The following is a 20,515-nucleotide window of genomic DNA, read 5'->3' as shown; positions in this document are numbered from 1 at the left end:
TCTCTTCAGTTGACAAAGAATAAACAGATATACACAAGGAAGAAAAACAAGCATAAATGTATACTTTACCGGATTCTTAATGTCCAACAACATGAGAGTTGTTCAACTACATGATCATCACAGAAATGAACAATAAAAGCACAATAAAATCAACAAATTGGTAAACATTTAAAAATATTCACAATTCTAAAAATTATTAAAGTGTCTGATCAGCAAGAATGTTTGACACTGAGGCTCTCCCATACCCTTTAGAAAGCTCATGACATAAGCATTTATGGGTACAAAGGGGTGAACTATGAGAGCATTATTTTAAATGAAAAAAGCCAGATACAGAAAGAGAAAGACTCCATGGTTTCACTTACAAGTGAGATGAAAATGATAACATCAAAAATTGGAATACATAGAAACAGAAAGAACAGAGAGGGAATGGGGAAATGTAGGACAAGAGGTATAAAATTGCAGTTATGTAGGAGGATCAAATTTAGAGTTCCAATGTACAGTGAAATGATTACAGCTTATGATATAATTTTGTAAACTGAAGATTTGCTGAGGAGTAAATTTTATATGCTGTTAATACACATATATAATCAAAGGTAACTTTGTGTTATGATGAAGATAATTTGCTTATAGTAAACAATTCACTAAATTTATGCATATTATATGTATTTTAAATTATATGTTATATATTCAAATATATTTGAAGAGGGAAAGAGAGAAAGCAGAAAGGAAGAAAGAAAGAAAGGGAGAGTGTGAGAGAAATGGAGAAGGGAAGAGGGAGGAAGGAAGGGAGGGAGGGAAAGAAATGAAAAGAAAGAAGAAGATGAAAATGGAAAGGAAAGGAACCTAGTTATTTAGCTCAAGGGCAACATTCACTAAAGAAAAACTTCCTTCAGGATGATCAATTCCATGCTTAGTCCCAGGAATGCACAAAAATGTTCATACATCACCCAAAAGAACAGGGAAGCAATATTCATAGCCATCCCAACTGAAGCACAGTGAAAAAATGAAAGGCCTACCACCAGTACTTTGGGTTAAAAAATTGTTATGCATTCATGGTGTGTAATTTTACTGTCTTTTCTATTCCCATTCTCCCTCCCTTTCATTCCCCTAATCCAATGAACTACTATTCTTCCCTTCCCCCTTTTTGTGTGTGATAGCATCCACATATCAGAGAGAACATACACTACTCTGTCATTTATATCTAAAAAGAAAAATAACTTAAAAAAATAGAGGATATGGGTGATGATAAACAGCCGAGGAGTGGCCACTTATAAAAATAAGTACACCAACAAACAAAAAGTAAAGAGAGAAATTATCCTGGTGTTCCTTAATCTGTCACTTTAAAATAGAGTTCAGAAGTCAGCAAAGTAAGAAAAATTCAATGGAGCAGGGAATTTTTCTCAGTGATTTGGAGAATCAAACTCATTTTGAGGAGATCATAAGGCATAGAATGATAGGCTTCCTGTAAAAGCTTAGATTCCTAGTCATCAGCTGCCAGAGACTAAATTCTGACAGTAACTTGTGAATTTAGAAGACAACTCTGAGACTTGATACAATTACAAACCCATCCAACAACTGAATATGAGCCTGCTGAAACTGTGAGCAGGGAATCAACTAAACTGGGCCTAAACTCTGAAACCATGGAAACTCTTTTATAAATAATAAAATAGTGTGGTTTTAAATTTTATGTTTGTGGTAATAGATATATAACAGTAGAAAATTAATACAAGAAGTTATTCATGTAAACTCCTATTGTAGGTCACTGAAGTAATGTACAGGGGAATAAAATAATGGTTGAGAAAATAGGAATTTTTTTCTTATAAAACTATTAATCAATCACATTACTAAAGTGAGTGATTTGAAGAAAAATCCATTTCAGCAATTTTCTTATTACTGTAATTTCTAAATGACTAAAAAAATTTCTACTATCAATCTATCCACTTATTTATCTAGCTATGTAATACACTATCAATCAGTAGGACATGTTTTACTATCTTCACAAGGAAAGTACTTGGCGCTAAGAAAACATTATAATGAAACACACAAATTCTACTGGTTTGGATTATGGTAGGAATTAAAAATACACAATAACAACTAAGAAGAAAATTTAAAAGACCTCCCCATGCATAGATAAACACAGGTAAATTATGAAATAATTTAAGATAGAACAGAGTGTTTGAGTCTAAAAATATAATAAGAAATATGTCCTGAGGAAAATATATATTTTTTCCAATTTATTCTAAAATGTTTGTTTGACTATTTTTTTATTTGAAGAAAAAGTAAAGAAAAGTTAACTAATTATTTCAGATAATTTTCATTATTTTGCATTTGTATCTGTTGCAATGTCATATATTTTATATGAGCAAACAACAAATACACAAGAACATCAGTAGCAAAATAATAACATTATTGTTGATTATACAGTTCAAACTGCTCAGAAATTATATTTAAATAAGCAAAATAGTAAACTAATATAATGACTAATATAATAAACTAATAAAGTACTGATAGGAATATAAAAAAATCCTTGTTTTCATACACTCTCACTGATTCAGACATTTTGTTCTTTAAATTCATATGAATTTTTAGGGAAAAGTGACATTTCATCTATCCTTATGGATAGTAAAAGTGATCTAAATTATTCTCCTACCCCCAAATTTGTGAGAAATACTCATGCAACTCACCATTTAAAGATTATAATAACTTCTGTTCAGGATGAAAAACTAACACCACTGATGCAAGATGCATAAAAACAGCATGATATAAAGTTCAGAATCAATTGTGTTTGGAATCTATAACTAATGTTTAACAATATGAATTATAGTTAATTTTTTTTCCAGAAGCATTGTCAATGAAGCGCAGAGCATAGAAGGAAGACTGTGGAATATTAGGGGAAAGGAACTAGAGAGTGGATTTATTAGATTGTGGTAGGGAAAAGGAAATAGGGAATGGATCATAATACCAAAAATATAGGAGGTCTGGGAATCTATATTTGTAAATTAAAACAACTATATGTGAGGGCAATAGTATGGAAGAAAAAATGAGGTTTCGGACAATAACATTTGTCCAAGAAATGAAGTGACTAATGGACAAAGAGAAAGATAACTAATAGTGTCATATTACTGAAAAGAAAATCACTAGAATATAGTTTCTAGATTGTTTGAACTGAAATAAAGGGCTTGTTTTCTCATGATTGTGGAGGAAATTATAGAGGTATTAAAGATAAAAAATGCTTACATTTCTAAAGAAAAATATAGATTAAATAAGTTCTGTAAGGAAAAATAATTTTGTATATGTAAAATTTGATATTATTGTGCACCTCATCAGCAGAGCAAATAATAAGTCTCAAAAGATGACAAATACTTCTAATGAGCTATAGATGATGCTATAAAAAGACATACATAGAACTAAGAGAAATTATCTGGCAAAACAAATAAGCCCATTCTGGCGACTCAAAACCACAGAGTGATTTCTACCATAAACATCTATACAATTTGAACACACATAACCACAGTGTGTACTCTATTATGTACAATGCACCTTTCCTGTGTAAAAATTAAACTCAAAAAGAACATACAGAGTCCCATCTGTCACTTTTTAAATCTCTTGGAAATGTTAACTCTTCTATGAGTTTGAATCATTACTCCATGGATAATGTTTACTTAAAACAAATTCATCATCACCAGTACTTGAGTTTATATGTGAAGACATACTCTTATGCACAGAGAGGCAGATTTTTATTAAGTACAGACCTACAAATAGTTATAGCATTGTCAAGTAATCAAATACCTATGCTGATAGTTTGTAGTTTTTTAATATGTCCACTTTTAATATTTATAATTTCATATTTCTAACCACACCATTCTACATGTTATTTCTACTCATCTCATCACTGAGAAAATCAAATGGGGTAATTTAGTCTCTTATTTGTGAAAAATTTTTTTTTGGTTTCTATAGTTCTCTGTTAACATAATTATTATCATTAATAAGAGGAAGGGCTAGAAAATGAAATTCTCATTTTGTTTGTTTTAAATAATATCTCTATTCAAATACTATGAAATTGTTTCTTTTGAATTTATATCCTAAGGTTCAGTTGGAAACTGGTGAGGAGGTAAACTCAAATTACATTGTAATTCTGTAGCCATGGTGTCAAATGTGGGGTCTTATTTTCAAGTGCATTACCTTTGGGCTAAAAGAGAAAATATCATAGAAAATCTGTGGTTCCCTGATATTGCCATTAGCTGAGTTTAAAACCCTTAGATAGCGATTTTCTTTCTGAAACCGCTGCAATTAGAAACTCTCAGTCCAATCAGAGATATAATACTCCCTGCCGATTCTAAAAATCATTTGTTCTGCCACAGCCTCCTTTTCTAAACAAACTCAAACAAGCAAAAGAACACAGTGTCACCCACAGCTCATGAACACTGTGTCACTGAGGCTGCTACTCCTAGAACCAGTAGGTAACAAGGAAACAGGTATACAAACTCACAAATTCCACTGCCATATGTCCCTTGCAGTTGTTCCTCAAGTGTTGCTATTTTCCTTGGGATAGCCCCTTTTGTCTTTTGTTGTTGTTGTTGTTTGTTTTCCTTTCATACATGAGAATAGTTGAGTGAATTACATTCACAATTATCCAATCACAACACAATTTTCATAACTCTGTATATAAAGAATATTCACGCCAAATTATGGCATTATACATGAGTTCTCTTTTGAATTTTTTTTGCATTACAATTGTTAATACACCTTTATACCACAAATTTTCATATCTCTGTTTGTATATAAGGTATATACATTTTGTCGTTTTTGTTGGGCTTTTGCTATGTCAGTCGCTGTCACCACTCTGCACCTCCCATATTGTCACTACTGCCACCATTAATGCTATTACCAGTAGCACTACCATGACTGTTGCAGGGCTCTGTGCTCTGCTACAGAAGACAAAATACAATAAATTTTTCCTTCTATATTCTTCTTTTATTTTTTATTTTTTTTTCCAGTGAACAGTTATTCCTACAGTTTGGGAGTGGGGGATGGGGGAAGGAAAACAAATATGGTTTCTTAGATTTCCTCCTCCTCAGAGCTAGAGATCCGAAAGTGCAAATGTGAAGTTGAAAGGAAAATGAAATCATCCAGCACATAATGAAATGAGTCATTACTGTTAGGAAGATGAAAAACCTAAGTGGATAAAATGGTGGTGGGCACATTTGGATCCATATTTGATGTTCGAGTGAACTGAATTTGCTGATGCATCGGCTAGGGCTTGAGGGAAGAGTTCAAGAATACATCCATGATTTTTATAACATTTGTATTGACTGAGGTACTGAAGAAAGCATAAAGTATTCCATATATATATATATATATCTTAATTCTCAGAGGCTATTAATGTGCTGTTTTATAGGAAGGGACTATTAAGATTGCAGACAGAAGGAATTATCATCTGAATTATCCTGGATTATGTAGATAGGCCCTGTGGAATCACAGAGTCCTTAAAACATTAAAAAAGTTGGTAGATGAATCACTATCAGAATGATAATTGAAAGAAAGACTAAACCATCATTGCCGCTTTGAAGATGGAAAGGGGCCATAAGTCACAGTGGAATGGTAGTCTCTAGAAGCAGAAATGGGGGGGAAAAACAATAATTTTTCCTCAGAAACTTCCAGTAGAAATGCTGTCAGGACAATAATTGCCTTTAGTCATTGAGCTTTTTTTAAAACCAAGGATTGAACCCAGGCGCGCTCAACCACTGAGCCACATTCCCACACTTTTTTTTTTTTTTTTTTTTATGACACAGGGTCTTCCTAGGTTAGTTACATTGTCCCTAAATTGCTGAGGATGGCTTCGAACCTTCAATCCTCCTGCCTCAGCCTCCTGAGCCACTTGAATTATAGGTGTTCACCACTGTACCTGGTTTAATGAGACCTATTCTAGACACTAAGAACCAGATTTATAAGATCACAAGTTTGCCTTGTTTAAGACATTACCTTAGTGTCCTTTTTTAGAGCAGCACTGGTCAACTAGTATTGTACAAGTTTGATATGTGGAAATGTATTGCATGGATCAGAAAAGACCATGGTTGTTTCTTTTCAGAAGGAAAAAAGGAAGATACAAGATTTGTAGTCTGGATAGGTAGATTAGAAAGGACAGAGAGGAGGGTAGGGTGGGGGTGCGGCAAAAAGAATGAGTAGTCTTAAAAATTTTAAATATATTGATTTTTAATTCATAAGCTCTCATTTTAACTCTATTAAACAACAAATATATATATCTTAGGGAAATTTGAACATATCCTAGATCTTTAACAATATTAACCATTTACTAATGTAGGGTTTTTTTTAATGAAAATACTGTAGATATGATCATTACTTTAGAAAAATGATAGTATTATGGATATTTTGAAAATGTATCTCTAACTTTTTGAAGTAATCATGGAAATATTTAGAAGCAAAATTATATTATGTCTACAATTTGCTTTAAAAAAATGGTTGACAGTTGAAGAGGTTGGATTTTACATGGTACCAGATTGTCCATTAGGGAATAATTGATTGCCACAGTCTGGCTGGGCAAAATAACCTGGGGGCGGGGTGTGACAAGCAACTTGTGAAGGTTGAAACAGGGGGAGCCACTTTATTGTAGGACAACAGAGGTATATATACATAACTAATTACATAGCTTGACTCAATTTAGCATCATCCAGTTACAGTAATTAGTCATTAAAGAATCCTCATCATCTTAATAATTATACACAGCTTAACTTAATTGACATAATCTAGACATAGCAGTCAGTCATTAAGGAACCTCCATCATCTTAATGGCTCGATGGCATTACTTCTCAAACCACTCCTTCTGGCAAAGTGCCAGGCGCCATCTTGACTTGGTTGTGGCCCTCATCAACTGATAAAGTTGTGTTATAGGTATATTAAGAAGTCATTTTATTATTCCCTCTACTTTTCTAATAACTTCTAAATTTACTTACCACATATTTAAATTAACTGGTTAACGTATTTGGGATAAATAAGACACCTCAGACAGGAATGCTAAATTTTTTGAGCTCCCAAGAGTTAGCAGATATTATGGTTCTGATTTGGAACATCCCCCAAAGCCTCATGTGTTTAAGGGTTGGCCCTCAATGCAGCAGTGTTCAGAACAGGGGTAAGTGATTGGACCATGGAGCTCTGACCTCATGATCCTCATCTATTAATTTTAGGTTCCTATCTGATAGCATTATTGGGAGGTGTTAGAAACTATAGCAGGTAGCAACTATTTGGAGGAAGGAGGCCACTGTGTGTGTATCCTGAAAGATTATTTGTTGTGCCTTGTTTCTTCCTATCTCAGACTGCTTCATGGCTCCCTTGAAGTGAGCAGTTCTCTCTGCTATATACTCTCTGTCAAAATGTCCCGCCTTACCACAGGTCCATCACAATGGAGCTACCCAATAATGGACTGAAACCTCTGAAAATGAATTTGTCCTCCTTTAAGTTGCTTTTCCTCAGATATTTGGTCATTATAAAGAGAAGCTCTTTAGCACAGCAGCTATTATATGAGTGCAAATATGTTATAAGTCCATTAACCACTTCTATACTAAATGCATAGTAGGAATTCTTCACAGAAATATTTCTAGAAAATGCATTATATCAATTTGCAAATATTTTGAGTAATCACAAGGATTAATACTCATGACCCTAAAGTATCCATACTTAAAGTAATTTGAGTATGTTTACTGTATTCTGTGTATGTGTGTGCTAAATTTGTGTGCCACATTAACTACATATTTCTTAATGTACTATGTGTAGTACATTATATAATGTATTATATACAGATAATGCTGACAAATCAATATTAAAAGACAATTCAATCCAAATATGGTAAGGGACTTAAATACACATTTCCCAAAAAAGATAAAGGTACATAAATAAATGAAAAGTTGTACATCAGCCATCAAGCAGATTTAAATGAAAATCACAATGAGATACTGCTTCCTGTCCACTAGATTCAAAAAGTTAATACCTTTAAGCATTGACAGTGATGTGAACAAATCATCACATTCATGCATTGCTGGTGGGAATGTAAAATGCTGCCACCACTTGGGAACAATCTGACAGTTCCTAAAAGGAGTAAAAAAGCGTCCTTGTAGTCCAAAAGATCCATTTGTTGTTGTTGTTGTTGTTATTGTTGTTGTTGTTTTTTATTTACAGCCAAGGGACCTTCCAACCCTCTTGTCCATCTTATTTTCTCCTCTACTGAGCTGGTTGGTCTTCTGTATATACTAAATATTCATTAAATCCACAAATATCTCAAATGCATTTTATCCCTTCTTGAGAAAGCCCTTAGGTTTGAATGTCTTTATGCACTGTTGCAAATGGAGTTTGTTCCAATTTTTCAAAGATTTTCATGAATAGTTGTTTCTTCATTTCTGGTTTCCTCTTAGGACAATTTTCATAGGCTTTAATGCTCCATTTAAAAGTAACTTTCATTGTCACTGGTAAGCAGGTCAGCAGAAAGACTATAGTATAATTTCAACCACCAATTTCATATCTGTTTACACTTAAGTCTTCAACACAGAGGTGTAAAACAGAGGTTTCCCACTTCCATCTTCCCAGTGTAGCTCAAATTGACTCAACTTACTTAAAATATAGTCTGTATGCAGAGTAATTACACATATTTTGAGGATGTTTGTGTGTTTTTACACATGTGTGCAGATGTATTATTTCTCCCATGTTAACAGCCTAGCCAATATTAATAAGGAAATAAATATTTCCAAATATAGGAGAGAAAAATATTGCCTTGTTGACTAAATGACTCAGAAGTTCATAAGGAACTCAGATATTAGCCCTGTACTTATTCTATAGGACTTGTGTGTATGTAATCATATCATATGAGTGCTTTGGAAGGTTATTAATTCCCCTTCTGAATTTTATTTTATTTTTTTGGTTATTCAAAACATTACAAAACTCTTGACATATTATATTTCATACATTTGATTCAAGTGGGTTATGAACTCCCATTTTTACCCCAAATACAGATTGCAGAATCACATCGATTACACATCCACATTTTTACATAATGCCATATTAGTAACTGTTGTATTCTGCTACCTTTCCTATCCTCTACTATCCCCCTCCCCAACCCTCCCATCTTCTCTCTCTACCCCATCTGTTGTAATTTAATTCTTTCCCTTGTTTTTTCCCCTTCCCCCTCAAAACCTCTTATATGTAATTTTGTATAACAATGAGGGTCTCCTTCCATTTACATACAATTTCCCTTTTCTCTCCCTTTCCCTCCCACCTCATGTCTCTGTTTAAAGTTGATCTTTTCCTCCTGCTCTTCCTCCCTGCTCTGTTCTTAGTTGCTCTCATTATATCAAAGAAGACATTTGGCATTTGATTTTTAGGGATTGGCTAGCTTCACTTAGCATAATCTGCTCTAATGCCATCTATTTCCCTGCAAATTCCATGATTCTGAATTTTTTAGGGTAAAATTAGATGGAGGGGTAAATAATTCACTGTTTCACCATCTCTGCCTAAGAATCTGGTGTCCAACTCTGTAAATGCTAATGAAGCAGACAATAATTTAGAAAGAGAGATGGAATTACTTACTAAATCACATATTGTATTATATGTATATACAGTCTATACAATTATGTTGAAAATTTCTCAAATCATATAGGAGTATGCCAACTTATTTCAGATTTAGATTGTCCCTTTGCCTATTTTATGGTCATATAACAATAGATTTGCATTTGTGTAAGATAGGAGGGGTTGAATCATTATTTAGGTTAAAGAAAATGAGGGGTTGCTCCTCTTTTTTTTGACACCTGTGTTCAGACCTAGGGACACTGAACCATTGAACCATATTTCCATATTTCCAGCCCTTTGTATTTTATTATTATTATTGTTTTTCTTTGTCATTTTGAGATAGGCAGAGTCTCACATAAGTTGCTTAGGACCTTGCTAAATTGCTAAGGTTGGCTTTGAACTCCCCCCAAATATTTTCCTGCCCCAGTGTCTAGAGAACCACTGGGATAACAGGTATATACCACACGCACCTAGCACTCCTCACTTTCTGAAGAGTTAAGTTGTTCTCTTTTTTCAGATACTAAATAATTTCATTAGGCTATAAAATTTTACAGTCAGTTATCATACTATTGCTCTAGATCTGCTTTGTTTATTTTCCTTCCCTTTTTTTTAAATCTAATCTGTGTGTTTGACTGACATCAATGATAATGTGGCCTAAAACATAGAGACTTAATGTGTTAACATCTATTCTTAAAATACAAGTAAATAATTAATTTCCAGATGTGATATAAATTTTATCCCATGAAGAGAAAAATGTTCACAAAGGCACATAGTTATAATTGACTTAGCATATTCTAACAAAATAGGAAAATTAATATTTAACTTTAAATTATAGTTAGATATGAGAATGAACAAATTTGAGGGCAACATATTCTAAATATAAAGAAATTGAAGAAATGGTTATGTGCACATAAGTGCAATGAGTAATCAGCGTTTAACACATTAGACAAACGTTGAATTAATAAATATATTTAAGGATGTAAGTATAGTCATATATAATGAATGAATAGATGGAATAATGATAATATTTACATAATTAGTCAGAATCTTACATGCAGAATAACACTTTCTGCCCTCAACAGAAAACTTCTCTTGAGCTTGATAGGTATGTATTTTAAGAAACCTATTTCCTCTATATTCATGTTCTATTTTGTTGAAAACTACAATAAGGAATATAGTATGTAATTGTAAACTCTGCTTATTGTAGCATATTTAGCTTACAGAGTGCTCGGTTTACTTTATTTGAGTGTATCCATGGCCCCATAATTACAAATGAAACTATTGTACTAAAACTTTTAATCAAAATGTAATCTAAATTTACCAGTAACTTAACCCATGTAAAATTTGAACTTACACATAAAAATAAAATAAAGATGTTGTGTCCACCAAAAACTGAAAAATAAATATTAAAAAAATTTTGAACTTACTTTGTTGTTATTGTTACCTTATTTATTTTGTTTGCTTTGTTTTTGTTTTTATCCAAATGCTCTTTTTTTAGAAAGGGTACTTTTTTCCACGGGAGTTTTAACCCCTGAAATGATATGTGAATTTTTGAAGGAAAACAATCCTGTTCATAATTTATCAGCTGGTGTGTGTGTGGGGAGGGTTTCCTCCTTTTTTTTTTTTTTGAGAACTTGTCAAATAGTTTTTTGTTTGTTTGTGGTATCACAAACAAACAGTGGTATCAGTGGTAGCTGCCAATTTTGTGAACTAAATGGGTCATATATCAATGAAATATGTTGATAAATATCAAAAAATAACCAACATTCATGTATGTTAATCATAATTGGCTTATATGTGACTGTATAGGAGATACTAATATTATACTATTAATATATGGGGTGATATAAAAACAAACACAAATAAAACTTATTTGAAATTTATTTTATAGTGAGCACTTGCCAGACAGGAAGCAATAGAAAAAAGCTACTATACAAATATATCCTTTTAAAAAAGACTTTCAAGCAAAATGTTAAGCAAGAAGTGCATTCATTTCTGAAGAAATATTTACATAAAATGGATTCTCTTTATAACATTATTATTTCATATACTTCCCATTAAAACTCATATTTCATTTTTAATAAACTTAAATATCCCATTTGAGTCTTCAAAAAACAGAAATGACCATACTACAAAACTTATTTACTCAGATAAGCAACACAGGTTTTTTTTTTAATTTTATTTTTTTATTGGTTGTTCAAAACATTACAAAGCTCTTGACATATCATTCATAATACACAGAGTCTTTTATAGCATCATTTTATAATATTCTACTTTCATTATATATTCTGAAAAATCCATTGTCAGTTTGATGCTTACTTCTTTGAAGTTAAGCTATAGACTAAAGTCAATTCTTTTTAATATATTTCCATTTCATTTCTTTTTCATTATTTTTTACTATGATTTGTCTCAACTTGCTTCATTTTTTATTTATCATGTTTTGGTTTCATGCATATTTTGCAAACTGCAGCTTGATGTATTGATCAGTTTCAGGAAGTTCTCAACAAAAATAAAATTTCTCTATAAATTTTATTTTATTTCATCTATTATCTTTTTTCTCTTCCTGGCAATCAAATTTGTGTGTATTAAACTTTGCAACATGCCTCATATTTCTTTTATAATTTTTTTCTGTATTTCTCATCCCCTTTTACTTGTTCCTGTTAATTACTCTAGATACATTCTCCTGACTTATACTATATAGTTCATTAGTGTTTTGTTTCAGTCCTCTATTAAACACATGTATTTTATATTTTATTTCAAATATTTCATTTATTCTTTCTTTCTTCTTTCTTTCTTTCTTTCTTTCTTTCTTTCTTTCTTTCTTTCTTTCTTTCTTTCTTTCTTTCTTTCCTTATTTTCATACTGGGTCTGAACCCAGAGCACTTTGCCAATGAGCAACATTCTCAGTCCTTTTTATTTTTCATTTATGTTGTTGAGGATCTTCCTAAATTTTTTAAGCTGGCTTTGAAGTTTTGGTCCTCCTGCCTCAGTTTCTCAGCTGAGATTATGGGGATATGTCACTCTGTCCAGTTTATAATTTAATTTATAATCTAAACTAAATCTCTGGTGAAATTCTCTCCCCCCTCCCTGCTCTCTCTTTCTCTCTCTCTCTCGCTCTCTCTCTTTAATACTCTTGAAACTTCTGATCATAATACCTTGGGGTTGATTTTTGTGTCCTGTTTACCAGTATATTGGTGTTATTTGAGAGAGTGATCAACATTAAGTAATAGAAATTAAGAAATACTTGGTAATTTTTTTTCTTCAATGATGATTTATGTACCTTTGGTTAGACTCTTTGAGCACAAGCAGATCTTCTTGACAAACTCCAGACTGGATGCAACTTTTATAGAGCTCATCTACATCTAGTTTACTTTTCCTGCATGTCAGCTTTGCTTAACCTTGTCATGTCCTGGAGTTCAATATTTGTCCCCCTAGGTCTGAAAAATACAAAATATTTGGTTATCATTTTAGTCTCTCAGCACCTAGTTTCTCAAACATTCAATAGTTTCTCAAACATTCAATAGTTTCTCAAACATTCTTTTGATTTTTGTGCAGCTTGGGATTCAGCAAGTGACTCAAAGAAAAGAGTGCATAGCCATTTTAGAAGGAGGCATGCTTTCTCTGCATTTTGACTTCTTAATTTCCAGGTTCCCTGGACTCCTTGAATTCCAACTTCTATCACCTCACTTCAGTGTGGCTCCTGTAAATCTCAGGTTGCTTCTTTCAACCAGCGTTTCTCTGCAACAAGTTAGCCATAATTCATGGGGCAAAGGAAAGGCAAATGTGAGATTCACTGCCTTCCTTCCTCTTTGGAAAGGTATTAATATATGCTTTTAGTATAAATGTAAATTATAACTCATTTGAGAGGAAAATTAGAAAAGAGAAAATGCTAATAAAGTATGAGTGTAAAACTTCTCAAGAGAGGAAAAGAGAAGTGCAACAGTGTATATCTGTTTACAGGATTATTTCTTCAAGCTACTTTTGCAAATATGCAGAAGAAGATATATACCAGTAAAAGAAAAGAAACAGCTCAAACTCACATATCAATCAGTCTGTCTTATAATAGCAGCCAGTTTTATAAAATAGAATATTTACTACAGAAAGTACACATCTAAAATGGCAGCATGAGGATCTCTGAGTCCCTTTCTCAAGTGAAAAATTCATAACATGTGAAAATTATTTTTGAGTATTTGAAAACGCTTGAAAATTCTTAAAATTATCCTAGAAGAACAGCATTGATTGTTTTTCAATAAAATTTACAAAGTCTGTAGCATTTGAGGCACAAATGATGCTCTCCCTCACTCATTAAATCAGCAAGGCAAATTCTAATACTGAATGTTGCAGGCAAAAAGATGAGGTTTCTTCCTCCCTAGCTACCAGTCTAGGGCTATGGTATTTCCATAACTACCAATATTCATCCCACTGCTTATTGTATTGCAGAAGCTCTATTACAAGCAAGAGCAACTATGAGTTCTATGCTTCCTTTTCTTTCTCTGTTCCTCCATTTATGGAGTACAAACTCTGTCCCAGTTGCTGCAGACTGAAAATACTGGATGCCAATTGTTCTCACTCCAATTTTGTCCTAGGCTGTAGGTCCAACATCAGGAGAGTCAAGTTGAAAAAACCAGAGGCCACAATCCCTCCCCATTACCTTATTTTTAAAGCATGATGTCCCCTGAGAGAAGTAGGCCATTACTCTACCCTCAGCTCCAAAGCAGTGGTTTATGTTTCCCTGGAAGGTAATGTAGGTCTTAAAAGTGTGAGATTTGAAGTTCCCCTAGGTAGACTAGTCAGGAGTGGCAAATAAATTACATTTCTTTAAACTGTCCCAAGGGAGAAGCAAAGCCCTTCTGAGAACTCTTGGTGGAAAGGTGATGATTGAGATTGCTTGGTTGATGGTAAGTCCCTATTCAAAGGGGATTCTGAGAGGCTCTGAATTTATTGGATCATGGCCTTGAGTTCAAACATTAGCTGCCCATAGGTAGACGAGATATGGGCACAAGCTGATAAGCCCCAATTTGGTTGCTTTGCTTGCAACTTTGTTTTGTTTATCTTGAAGATTTCTCACAGTAAATCCTTTTGATATTTAAACCTGTATAATAAACCTGCAGAGTCTTCTCCTGGACAGTCTTCCCCTGAGTCCTGCTTTCTCTATATTTGTGTCTGTCTTTATTTCAGTACTCTCACCTCCCCATTGGGGAAACTGAATATACTTCACGTTAGCAACCACAGACTGATTTTATTGGAGCAGAGCTCAGAGAAGTTTCAGCCTAAGTTCACTGTTGAAAGTATGGAGATTTTTACTGTAGGCAGTTAAAAAGAGGAAGGTATTCCATGACTGCAGAAAGTGCAGATATAGAAATGTGACAAGATATCCAAGGAAACAAACACTTTAACAGGAGTCCTTGTGAGGTCAGAACAAAGATCAAAGGTTGGTCTCCAAGATTGTCTGCTATGATTCAAATGTTTATGTCCCTCTAAAATTTACATGTTGAAACCATAATTTCTAAGTGTAATGGAACTTGACAGTTTGATATTTGGAAGATAATTAGGTCATGGGGGTTAAATTCTCCAGTATGGATAAATCTAAAAGATGTCCATATATAAGTTAGATAACATGCTCTCAGCAGGAACTAACTCAGAGGACTCTTTAATCTTGGACTTTGTAGCCTCCAGAAGTCGGAGAAATAAATATTTTCTAATCACCCACTCAATGTTTGTTTCATTTTTTTCTGCATGTTACTAAATTTATATTTGTATTAGTAATAATTATTATATAATAATTAACAAAATTCACTGTGCTTAAAGTAGAATACTGGGATTTGTCGTTTTTATTAATAATCTTATTGAATTTATTTCATCTTTGTAATTTTTTTCTTTTTAGATATACATAATAGTAGAGTATATTTTGACATATATATGCAAATATGCATTATATCATATTCCAATTGGTATCTCTGTCTTGTAGTCGTACATGATGTGGAGACTCATTGTGGTGTATTCATATACTTAGGAAAATTGTGTCAGATTGATTCCACTGTCTTAACTATTCCTATCCTTTCCTTTACCTTCATTTCCCTTTGTTATTTCTTATATCAGCTCAAAGTGAGACACTCCCTGGAAAAGGGAATGAGATTCAGTTAGACCACAAAATAAAGCACTTCATGTCTCAGGACATTGTCAAAAACAATGCTGTGTATACAAACAGAAATGATTACTACAGTAAAGCATCATGTCATACAGTGTATACATCAGCTTCCTTTTTCAATAAGGAAATGCCTTTAAAAAAGAGTCAAGTTGTAAGCTGATAGTCACCAGTAGAAGGAAAACTCCAGGACTAGAGGCATTTGATTGGTTGGATTTCCCCCCACACCCTTCGGCAAATTCTTTTTAAATTATCTTAACAGTGTAGACGTCTCTGCATGATATCTGACTTAGAACATGTAATTTGGTCCCTACATTTCAAGCTGAAGTCTAATGAATCAACATTTAGAGAAAAATACTAATGAGACAGGAAACTATATGTTCCATTATTTACTTTATTTTGTTGTAATGACTTTTAGAGAAAATGAAAACCACAAAGAGGTATGAGACAAAAATTGACATGGAACAAAAGACTATTGTATATGTGTGTGTATGTGTCTAACAATGAACATTATGAAATCCAATGAAGTAGTTAAGAAGAAATAAAGCTTTGCAAAAACTTAAATAGAAAAAAAATAATAGAGTAGTCAGTTGGCAATTATTGGAAGCTAAGAGCTGAGTATAGTTCTAACAGAGGTAGATCAGCTAAAAGTTTAGCAAGGAGAACAGGAAAAGAGACAGTCAAAATCCTGGAAAAATCAATGCCATCCCATACAGATTGTGACAATGTGTAAGAATTTCTGAAGATGTTAGGGTTGTTTCAACTAAAGCAGAAACTAGGTAAGAAAGATGGGCCTGCTTTCTTCAAATATCAGGAAATTCTTCATTTAAAAAATTGCTTATAAAGGCAAAAATACATCAAAGAAGTATTTATTTGAAAAGACAAACTTAAGCCTTAGAAAAATAACAATACACAAAACCATGCAAGATCGAATAAACTGTTTACTAAGAGGATATATCAGAAAAGACTGATTGACAAGCTGCCACAGATAGTGTAGAGAGTTATTTATATGAAATGAAAGTGTACATGTTCTTTTGCAGTATAAATTTCTAAAATTGTAGCATTGAAGAACCTTTTTTATAGCTATATCTTTATTGGTAAGTGAGGACTTTACACTTGTATATTATAATGCTAGAAAGAATGTGTTCATTTGCTCTTCAAATTTAATAGAATATTATGGATGGGTAATGCTAAGATATGTAACAGATACTTAAAAATATCCAGATGTTCATATAATTTCAACTATATATATATATATATATATGTATTCATATATACACATATATATTTAAAGCTATTTTTAGTAAATGTTTGTCATATTAAGAAAATATAGGGGCTGGGTTGTGGCTCAGTGGTAGAGTGCTTGCTTAGCACATGCTAGGCACTGAGTTTGCTCCTTAGCACTACATAAAAATAAGTAAATAAAATAAAGTTATTGTGTCCAACTAGAACTAAAAAATAAAATATAAAATATTCTACAACATTGTTCTGAGATTCTTTTGATCTACCTTTATTTAAAACGGTGTCAAATTTAAATGAAACATTGGATTTCCTTTAATAAAATAACAATTTTTTGCATAATAAAGGATTGCCTGGAAAAAAATGTGAATAGCATTCTCAGCTGATAATAATGAAGTCAAATCAACTCATTTTCCACAAGTGGAAATAACTTTATGGAAGAGTAAATGTCAGCTCAGTTACCAGCAGATGGAGAAACTCTCAGACTAGAAGTATTTGGCTATTCAGCTTTCTCTCTTCTCTAGATAATTTTCTATTTAAAATTTCACTGTTTCAGGTACATCTGAATCATGTCTGTTTAATAAATATAATACATATAACACTATTCCTCATACCAAAGTCCAGTGAACATACTCAAGAGTAAAATATTATTTAAAATTCCATTCTTTGGTTTATTTTATTTCATTGGCTTTAAGAAGAAATGAAAAACAATGGACAAATATGAGATGGAAGTGTAACAAAAGACTATGCATCTCCATATTTTTAGGTAGATAAATCTTACTCATCCTAATTGTAGCATAAAAACATTCTCTGTGACAAGACAAAAAGTTGTCATGTTGATAGCCTAGGCAGTTTGAAATGAAATAAAAATGTATCTTGTCAAGGCAAGACTTGTGCTTGATTGCAAAAGCTTATTTGAATACATGTTCCAGTAGCCCCCCTACCTCTGCTATCAGCATGGGAGTAAGCAAGAAGAATGAAAGAAAATTAGTTTAACCCAATCCTATCTAAATCACTCCCACAGTAAAATAAAACTAAACTATTAATTCAAGGTCCATACATAAAAGTATGAGCCACTCATTGGTTGTATTGGATGAAAGATAGAATAAGAAGTAACCAGCCTCCTCTTTAATCTCCAACAATTTCACACAGGGCAGTGCAAGGTCACAGTCCGGACAGTGTCCTTCAGGGCCCCTATCTGTAATGAAAGGTATTGTGTTTGGGACTACTTGAATATGGCTTGAAGGAGATTTGGTGCTGTATAAAATCACTTGTTTACAAGGTGAAAGGAAAAGTGTCATGTGGAGATTTAGTGAGCTATTGAAGCAGGATAACCTCTCATAAAAGTGTGTTAAAGAACTGCCAAACTCAGGAGGAGCACCTTACTCTGGACTAAATTTATTTTACACTTTTAATCAGGCATTAAGAAAAGAAATAATTTTCTAGAAATTTAAATACCAAGATCATATTCTGATATTTTTATTTGTGGATTCAAAACAAGTAATATAAAATTACTGTATCATACCACTAATTATGTTGTATCAATTCATTGCCTCTGAGATTTATGTATTCTTTCATGTATGCTATGGCTTATTTTTTTTTTAAAGAGAGAGAGAGAGAGAGAGAGAGAGAGAGAGAGAGAGAGAATTTTAATATCTATTTTTTAGTTTTCGGCAGACACAACATCTTTGTTTGTATGTGGTGCTGAGGACTGAACCAGGGGCGCATGCATGCCAGGCGAGCGCGGATGCCACTTGAGCCACATTCCCAGCCCAGGCTTATTTTTTTTTTTTTATGTAAAACTCAATTTTGAATTTGGCTTTCAAGAAAGAAGAAACGGGCTGGGGATGTGGCTCAAGTGGTAACGCGCTCGCCTGGCATGTGTGCGGCCCGGATTCGATCCTCAGCACCACATACAAACAAAAAATGTTGTGTTTGTGGATAACTAAAAAATAAACATTAAAAGAAAAGAAAGAAGAAACATTTTTTTTAAATATTTTCTATAGACTTTTACAGGAGGAAATTGCTTGACAGTCATTGCTTACAATCTTAATATTATCATATTTGATACAGATATAATAGGAAGGTTCATTTTGTTTGTGTAGGACAAAATAGCATATTATAACAATTTTGGATAAAGTTGATTATCAATGTCTCTGCTAGTATCATAGATTCAATTTTTTCAAATACTAAAGAATGTATGATATTTCATTCAGACTTACATGGTAACTGTCATTAGCAATGCCTTTGTTAACTTTATGCTGATAGATAGTAAATTATTAAATGTATTTAATACATTTAATAGTAAATTATTAAATATTTGTTTTATATTTAAAACAAATATTCCTGCAGGAAATATCGCTTAATTCATAGAAAGTTCACCTCTTTGACCAAGAAGGAACTTACATTTCAAGAAGGAACTTAGTTCTTTTGATTCACTGCTTTAAACTCATTGAGAGTAATAATAATTAAAAACCAATCTTTGTGTTTTTATTAGTAATGATTAATTAAGTTTTATTATAGGTTTTTTTCCTGAACGTTTTTCAGGAATTGATCATACTTTCTTCATATCTGAGAGGTTTAAGAAATCTCAAATGTAGATTTATTGATGGTATCTATGAATTATTTTGGATATTCATGGGAAGCAACATTTAGTGGAAATTCAGTACAAATAAAATGGTTACATAAATAAACCACTAAAGTATTACCTGGGGATAACTTCCATACAAACAGTATGTATTTAAATGTAAAACACCAATTGTAATATTTAAACACAAAAAGAGACATAGTTACATGAAAACGGAGCCAACATTTCATGTGAATTAAAACAGTTATTCTTGTTCTGATCACCGCCACCCCTGCCTGAATGCACAACAGGGAGAAGGATAGCTCTTTCATTTGTGGATTTTATCTCAACTTCCAACATTTTTTAACAATCAGTGCTGCATTTTCACCGAAGAGAATTCAAACCTAAATGAAATAGAGATGAACATCATGCATCATTCCTTCTGGTATCCCCCATGTTAGAAAAGAAAAACACAATTCTTTGTGAATGTGGTATCCCCTTCTCCGGATGGAATTATCACCACCAGCTGAATCTGGGCAGCATTCTGGATTGAAGCCAGCACTCTGCTATGTGACTGCACTGATGAAAGAGCAAGGTAAAAATTTTAAAAAGTTGAAAAAGGCTTTCTTACTATTAAGATACATTTTTCTTGTTTCAGCTTTTCATTGTTTTTTCCTGAAATTGACAATAACAACTTTGTCCTAATTCTGTTTGTCTCTGCTTCTCTGAAATGATGAGTATTTGAAGCTACCCTACTGCTATTTTTGCACACTTTCCATTTGTTTGTGTGTTTACATATACTGTTCTTGCTCCATATTTAATATTAGTAATAATTTAACTTAGTTTTTTATTCTTAGTTTAAAATACTTATCAGTATAACTCTGACATACTCTTTTGCATCATTACATATCACCATGGTAAATTAAGGAAAACACTGTGCTGGTTAATATAAAGAATATTGATAACTATGTTGTTTAAGCAAACTGTAGCCATAG

Source organism: Urocitellus parryii, chromosome 8 (assembly GCF_045843805.1).
Source record: "Urocitellus parryii isolate mUroPar1 chromosome 8, mUroPar1.hap1, whole genome shotgun sequence".
Classification (NCBI taxonomy): domain Eukaryota; kingdom Metazoa; phylum Chordata; class Mammalia; order Rodentia; family Sciuridae; genus Urocitellus; species Urocitellus parryii.
This window is presented reverse-complemented; position numbering follows the sequence as displayed.